Raw genomic sequence first — 8,910 nt, 5'->3', positions numbered from 1 at the left:
TTGACTCTTACAGAAATTAATAATTTTGTCATCAGATTTATCAATTTTTCTCAAAGTAATGTAATTTAAGTCAGACTCATAGAGATATGACCCATGTATGGATACTTTAAAAAACACTTAGGTATGTAATAAATTTGAAATTCATTATGGTGTATGGTGAAAGAAACTGATCTATTTCTATGTGGGAGTTTTTTTTTTTTTTTTTTTTTTCCCCTCTCAAATGGCTATTTTGTTACTCTGGCACCATTTATTACAAATTTCAGATTTTGAGTTTTTGAGTTGCTGACTTCTTCAACACAAAATTTCATATGTATTAGAACAAATTTCTCTATTTTCTTTTTAATTTTATTTTGATGATATATTTATCACTTCATTGTCATCAATTATTACTTTTCATTACCAACACATATGCATACACCAATTTGTATTTTTTTATTACTTTTTTATTCTTACAGACTGCATTTTGATTCATTCTACACAAATGGGGTACAAATTTTTGTTTCTATGTTTCAGTGTAGATTCATACCATTTCTATAATCATATATGTACATAAGGTAATGATGTCTGTCTCATTCTGCCATCTTTCATACCCTGCCCCCTCCTCCCTCTCATTTCTGTCTACATAATCTAAAGTTGCTCCATTTTCCTCTTACCCCCACCCCCCCATTCCCATTATATATCATCATCCACTTTTCATGGAAATCTTTCCGCCTTTGGTTTTTTGGGTTGACTTATTTCACTTAGCATGATATTCTCCAATTCTATCCACTTATCTGCAAATGTCATAATATTATTCTTCATTGTGGCTTAATAGTATTCCATTGTATATGTATACCACAGTTTCTTTATCCATTCATCTGTTGAAGGGCATCTAGGTTGGTTCCACAATCTAGCTGTTATGAATTGAGCTGCTCTAAACATTGATGTGACTGTGTTATAGTAGTATGCTAATTTTTAGTCTTTTGTGTATAAACAGAAGAATGAGATAACTGGGTCAAAAGGTGGGTCCATTTCAAGTTTTCTGAGGAATCTCCACACTGCCTTCCAGAATGGCTGCACCAATTTGCAACTCCACTAGCAATTTAAAAGTGTGCCTTTTTCCCCACATCCATGACAACATCTATTATTGTTTGTGTTCTTGATAATAGCCATTCTAATTGGAGTAATATGAAATCTTAGAGTTGTTTTAATTTGCATTTCTCTAATTACTAGAGATGTTGAACACTTTTTCATATATTTATTAATCACCTGTATGTCTTCTGTATAGTGTCTGTCCAGTTCCTGGCTAATTTATTGATTGGGTTCTTTGTATTTTTGGTGTAAAATTTTGTAACTTCTTTATAAATTTTGGAGATAAGTGCTCTATTTGAAGTGTGTGTGGAAAAGATTTTCTCCCACTCTGCAGGCTCTTTTTTCACATTATTGATTGTATCCTTTGCTGAGAAAAAGCTTTTTAGTTTGAATTCGCCCCACTTATTGATTCTTGCTTTGATTTCTTGTGCTTTGGGAGTCTTGTTAAGGAAGTCTGATTCTAAGTCAACATGATGAAGATTCAGGCCTACTTTTGTCTTCTATTTGGTGCAAGGTCTCTGGTCTAATTCCTAAGTCCTTGATCCATTTTGAGTTCAGTTTTATGCAGGGTGAGACATAAAGGTTTAATTTCATTTTACTGTACATGGATTTCCAGTTTTGCTAGCCCCATTTGTTGAACAGGCTATCTTTTCTCCATTGTATGTTTTTGGCTCCTTTGTCTAGTATGAGGTGACTGTTTTTATATGGTTTTGTCTCGTTTTCTATTCTGTACCATTGATCTGCCTGTCTATTTTGGTGCAAATACCATGTCATTTTTGTTACTATTGCTCTGTAGTGTAGTTTAAGGTCTGGTATTGTGATAATTCCTGCTTCCCTTTTCCTGTTCAGGATTGTTTTATAATTTGAGGTCTCTTATTCTTCTAGATGAAGTTCATGATTGCTTTCTCTATTTCTGTGAGAAATGTCATTGGGATTTTAATTGGAATTTCATTGAATCTGTATAGCGCCTTTGGTAAAATGGCCATTTTGACAATATTAATTCTGCCTATCCAAGATCTTTCCATCTTCTAAGGTTTTCTTTGATTTCTTTCTTTAGTGTTCTGTAGTTTTTATTGTAGAGGTCTTTCACCTCTTTTGTTAGATTGATTCCCAAGTATTTTATTTTTGAGGTTATTGTGAATGGGGTAGTTTTTCTAATTTCTCTTCCAGTGGATTCGTCACTGATGTATAGGAATGAGTTTGATTTATGGAATTGATTTTATATCCTGCTACTTTGTGGAATTCGTTTATGAGTTTTAAAAGTTTTCTGGTGTAATTTTTTATCCTAAATATAGAATCATGTCATTGGCAAATAGTGATAGCTTGAGTTTTTCTTTTCCTATTCATATCCCTTTAATTTCTTTGGTCTGTTTAATTTCTCTGGCTAGTGTTTCAAGGATGATGTTGAATAGAAGTGGTGAAAGAGGGTATCCCTGTCTTGTTCCAGTTTTTAGGGGGAATGCTTTCAGTTTTTCTCCATTTAGAATGATGTTGGTCATGGGCTTATCATAGATAGCCTTTGCAATGTCGAGGTATGTTCCTACTATCCCTATTTTTTCTACTGTTTTAAGCATGAAAGGGTTCTATTTTTAATCAAATGCTTCCTCAGCATCTATTGAAATAATCATATGATTCTTAACTTTAATAGTATTGAAGTGATGAACTACATTTATTGATTTCTGGATGTTGAAACAATCTCGCATCCCTGGGATAAACCACAATTCATCATGGTGCACTATATTTTTAATATGATTTTGTATGCAATTTATATGTGAAAATTTCACAAAATTTTCCAGAATTTTGTGAAGGATTTTTGCATCTATGTTCATCAGAGATGTTGGTCTAAAGTTGTCTTTCCTTGATGAGTCTTTGTCTGGTTTTGGTATCTAAGTGATCCTAGCTTCCTAGAATGAATTTGGAAGGGTTCCCTCCTTTTCTATTTCCTGGAATACTTCGAGGAGTATTGGTATTAGTTCTTCTTTAAAGGTCTTGTAGAATTAGGCTGAGATTCCATTTGGTCCTGGACTTTTCATGGTTGGTAGGCTTTGATGACTTCTTCTATTTCAGTGCTTGAAATCAATCTGTTTAAATTGTCTATGTCATCCTGATTCAGTTTGGGAGGATCATACGTCTCTAAAAATTTGTCAAAGTCTTTGATATTTTCTATATTGTTGGAGTACAGATTTTCAAAGTACCTTCTAATTATGTTATGTATTTCAATGGTGTCTGTCATGGTCTTTTCTTTTTCATCACGAATTATAGTAATTTGAATTTACTCTCTCCTTTACTTTGTTAGTGTGGCTAAGGGTTTATCAATTTTGTTTACTTTTACAAAGAACCAACTTTTTGTTTTGAATTGTTTCTCTTGTTTCAATTTAATTGATTTCAGCTCTGATTTTTTTTTTACTTCCTGTCTTTTCCTACTTTTGGTGTTGATCTGTTCTTCTTTTTCTATGGCTTTCAGATGTAATGTTAGGTTATTTAGTTATTGAATTAATTTTTTTTAATGTGTGAGCTCAATGCAATGAACTTTCCTCTTAGTACTGCTTTGCAAGTGTCCCAGAGATTTTGATATGTTGTGTTGTTGTTCACATTTACCTCTACGAATTTTTTTATTTCCTCCCTTATGTCTTCTGTTATCATTCCTTCATTAGGTAGCATATTATTTAGTCTCCAGGTGTAGGAGTAGTTTTTATTTTTTATTTTATCATTGATTTCTAATTGCATTCCATTATAGTCTGATAGAATACAAGGTAGTATCTCTATTTCTTTTTCTTATGTTTACTAATCCTTCTTTCTGGCATAGCATATATATGTTCTATTTTGGAGAAGGATTCATGAGCTGCTCAGAAGAAAGTGTATTTGCTTGATGATGGATGATACATGTCTGTTAAGTCTATATCAGTGATTGTATTATTTAATTCTCTGGTTTCTTTTTTCAGTTTTTGTTTGGAGAATCTATTCAGTATAGAGAGTGATGTTTTAAAGCCACCTGCTGTTACTGTGCTTTGGTATATCTGATTCTTAAAATTGAGAAGGGTTTGTTTGAAGTATATAGATGCTCCTTTGTTTGGGGCATAAATATTTAAAATCATTATGTCTTGCTGGTGTATGGTTCCCTGAAGCAGGAGGAAACGTCCTTCTTTATCTCTTCTGACTGACTTAGGTTTGAAGTTCACTTTATCTAATATGAGGATGGAGATCCCTGCTTTTTTACTGAGTCCGTGTGCATGGTACATTATTTTCCATCCTTCCATCTTTAGTCTGTGGATGTCTTTTTCCTTGTGATGAGTCTCTTGAAGGCACCATATTGTTGGGTCTTTCTTTTTAATCCAGTCTGTCAGTCTATGTCTTTTCATTAATGAATTTAGTCCATTAACATTCAAGGTTATTATTGTGACATCATTTTTATTTCTGGTCATTTTGGCTTATTTTCGTCTTTTAACTGGACTTGGTTTCTCCTTTGACTGACTTTTCCTTTAGTGTAGTTCCTCCCTTTACTGACTTGTGTTGTTGTTTTTCAACTCCTCCCCATGAAATATTTTGCTGAGAATGTTCTGTAGTGCAGGCTTTCTATTTGTAAATTCTTTAAACGTTTATTTATCATGGAGATATTTTATTTCATCATCAAATCTGAAGGTTAGTTTTGATGGGTACAAGATTCTTGATTGGCATCCATTTTTTTTCAGAGCTTGAAATATTTTGTTCCAGGTTTTTCTTGCTTTTAGTGTCTGGGTTGAGAAATCTGCTGATATCCATGTTGGTTCCCCCTTATATGTAATCTGACACTTCTCTCTAGCAGCCTTTAAAATCCTATCTTTATTTTGTATGTGAGGTATTTTCATTTTAATTTGCCTTGGTGTGGATCTGCTGTAATTTTTTTTGCATTTGGTGTTCTGTAAGCCTCTTGTATTTGATTTTCCATTTCATTTATCAGGCTTGGGAATTTTCCTGATATTATTTTGTTGAACAGGTTGTTCATTCATTTGGTTTATATCTCTGTGCCTTCCTCAGTTCCAATAAGTCTTAAATTTGGTCTTTTCATGATATTCCATAATTCTTAGAGATTCCACTCACGATTTCTTACCATATTCCCAGTTTGGTCAATTTTATTTTTAAGATAAAATATTTTGTCTTCATTGTCTGAGATTCTGTCTTCCATGAAATCTATTCTGATGGTGATGCTTTCTATTGAGCTTTTAATTTGGTTTATTGTTTCTTTCATTTCAAGTATTTCTGTTTGGTTTTTGTTCAGAATTTCTATCTCTTTATTGAAGTGCTCCTTTGCTTTCTGTATTTGCTCTTTTAACTGTTCATTGGTGCTGTCATTCATTGCCTGCATTTGCTCTCTTATCTGGTGTTTTCCTTCATAGATCATTTTAATTATGTAGACTCTAAACTTCTTTTCTGTCATTTCTACTGCCATGCTGTCATTAGATTCTATCAAAATAGCATCTTGTTTGTTAGGGATGCTTTCTTCCCTTGTTTTTTCATATTGTTTCTGTATATTCCCTTCTAGCAGTGAAGATCTGAGGTATTGCAATTTTCCCCCTGTAGGCTTATTGTGACTCTGCAGTTTCCAGTACCTCTCCTTTGAGGGAAAGATCAATAGTAGCAGCACCTGATACAAACAATATACAGCCCTATACAAGATAGACCCTAAAAAGATGTTAAAATTATTGTAATAAAAAGGTAGGAAGAGTTTAATTATTATCTACAATATAACCAATTGACTTGAAATGAGTTCTACAACTTCTAGTGGTAGATAAAGAGGATGGGGAGGGGTATAGGATGTAACTGTTAATGGGATAAGAAGTGAGTAAACAGAGGTAACTGATCAAGGGAAGTGTGAGAGCTGGATCAAAAGAAGTTGGTCGTTAGTATGAGAAAAGGAATAAAAGGACTCCAAGGGAATAAGTAAATAAAAGGAAAATAGATTGGGAAAAAGAAAAAGAAAAAAATTAAAAATTAAAAAAATGTATATATGGTTCACAGTCATCCACCTCTCAAACCTCCCAGTCCTCAGTGCCTTGATGTGAGTATGGTACCTGTCAAAGGATGTCTCAGGATGGGAGCCAACCCACCCAAATATGGGGCCCTGCCCTCCTGGATAATTTAAAATGTCCGCACGAGCCCCCAAACACACTGGGAAGTTTCAGCACATTTGCCGAGAAGTTTCAGCACATTCGCTGAGTCTGCATGGGGCAGGGGCACCGAGTTCACATGGGGTGCAGGTGCAGGTGTCCAGAAGTGGTGGGGGAGCCCATATTTGTATTTTAATACATATTTTATTAAAAACAAAAGTCAATATGAAGCCCCTCATTATTATGTACATAACAAACTAATAGAATGTCTAGAAGTGAAAATTAAAATATAAATAAATGAAATAAAATAAGTGATTTTGAAACACAAACCAAGTCAACAAGTCAGAGAACAACCATTTCCCAAAAGTTAGATAAGCATATGTTTAAACAGTGTGTTAACAATTGACGTTGACTGTAGTCTTTTCTTTTCCTAATGACTTTCTGTTTATAATATGAAACAGTGAGTTGTATTCACTTTCAGTTGCTATTTTCTTTTATTCACAGGATAACATTATTTAAAGCAATGGCAGTTGGTCTTACTGTGCTCACCTGTGCTAAAATTCTAAACATATGGCAATTTGAACTACAAGATTTATTTTTTGGATTGAAGCACCATGTACATAAATGGACCTTTCAGAGAATAATAGAGCATAATACTCTCACTTCATTAGCTTCTGTGGGACTGCATTATGTATTTGTGACCCTACATTAGGGATTAAGGGCATATCGACAATGCAAAATGAAGGAATTATGCAAACATTTTGATAACTCGAATAGAAAAGGAGTTTTTGAATATTCTGAGAAAGCTTCCTGGCAAAATATAGATGCACTTGCCTTAATTTTCTATTCAATTTAGCACTTACAACCTTTAATTAGTAGAATATGTTTGTGAATAAATTTTTATATGTTAAATATTTAATACTGCCTTATTGTATATATTTTCATTTTGTATTAATGGAACGGCTCCTTTTGGTTACACTAAAATAAATCAGTATTACAAGTGTTTATTCATGAGAGAAAAATTTCAAAGTGATGTAGTAATAATTTTCAAGCACTTTTCGAGCCTAGAGTTATGTGCAATTTTGTGATCTTCTCTGCTTTTGAGAACAATGCAACCTGGAAATGTGACATGAAGCTAAACGCAAAGAATATTTTTTCAATTATTATAAAGTAGTAATTAGTTTACATATAAGTTGTGGCCAGTAAATGATTTTCAAGGAATTACTAAATTTACAAATTTATGTTTTGTCTTATAAAAATGTCATATGAATTCAATCATATGAATATCATTCCCCAGTATTTCTTTTTTTTTAAAATTTGTTCTAATTAGTTATATATTACAGTACAATGTATTTTGACACTTTGTACACAAATGGAGCAAAGTTCGCATTCTTTTCCCTGTGCGTGCTGCAGAGTCACACTGGTCCTGTAATCACACATGTATAAAGGGTAATAATGTCCATCTCATTCTCCCCTCCTCCGTCCCCACAGCCTGCCCCCTCATTTCCCTTTGCCCAATCCAAAGTTCCTCCTTTCTTCCTTACCCCGCTCCCATAATGGATCAGCATCCACTTATCAGAGAAAACATTTGGCTTTGATTTTTTGGATTTGGCTTACAGATACTTCACAGAAGAAATATAATTGATCAACAAATAAATAAAAAAAATCAACATAGCAATTAGAGAAATGCAAATCAAATTTACATTGAGATTCCATCTCACTCCAGTCGGAATGGCAATCAAAAATACAAGCAATAATAAATGTTGGCAAGGATGTGGGGAAAAAGGTATACTCATACATTGCTGGTGGGACTGCAAATTGGTGTCACCACTACGGAGAGTAGTGTGGAGGTTTCTCAGAAAACTTGGAATGGGACCACCATTTGACTCAACTATCCCACTCCTTGGTTTATACCCAAAGAACTTAAAATCAGCATACCGCAGTGACTTGGCCATGTCAGTGTTTATACTAACTCAATTTGCAATAGTAAAACTATGGAACCAACCTAGGTGCCCTTCAACAGATGAAAGGATAAAGAAAATGTGGTATGTATACACAATTGAATATTACTGAGCCTTATGGAAGAAAGAAATTATGGCATTTGTGAGTAAATGGATGGAGTTGGAGAATATCATGCCAAGTGAAATAATTGTTTTGCTTCTAATAAAGTAAGTTCAACTTAAATAGCTGTCCTTAGAAAGTAATATATGGGAAAGAGGTCACAGTGGAAAGTGTCACTTTTGCCAGCTAGTAAAAGGTTGTAGTATTTGCTGAGAAGGTCTCACTTGTTACTGCTGAACCAAAAGATAAAATCGAGTATATGCAGCATCATACTTCCATCTGATTAGAGGGAACAAACTGGAATGAGTAGAGAAACAGGCCAATATAACCAGGCTATTTCATTTGAGGTAGAAATTAATGTGAATCTGCATTTGTTCTGAGATGTAAAGAAAATGGTTTAATTTGCAGGTCCACCAACAATACATGAGTGTATCCTTTTCCCCACATCCTCACCAGTATTTGTATTCTTTATGACTATCATTCTAACTGAATAAGATTAAATCTCAATGTAGTTTTGATATGCATTTCCCTGACTGCTAGGAATGTTGAACATTTTTCACATTTCTGTTGGTCATTCACCTTTCTTCTTTTAAGAAATGCTTGTTTAGTTTTTATGCCCATTTATTGATTGGGTGATGTGTTTTATGGTGCTAAGTTTTTCAGTTCTTTATATATTCTGTCAGAAGAGTAGTTG

This window comes from Sciurus carolinensis, chromosome 2 (genome assembly GCF_902686445.1).
Source record: "Sciurus carolinensis chromosome 2, mSciCar1.2, whole genome shotgun sequence".
Classification (NCBI taxonomy): Eukaryota; Metazoa; Chordata; class Mammalia; order Rodentia; family Sciuridae; genus Sciurus; species Sciurus carolinensis.
Note: the sequence above shows the minus strand (reverse complement) of the source record.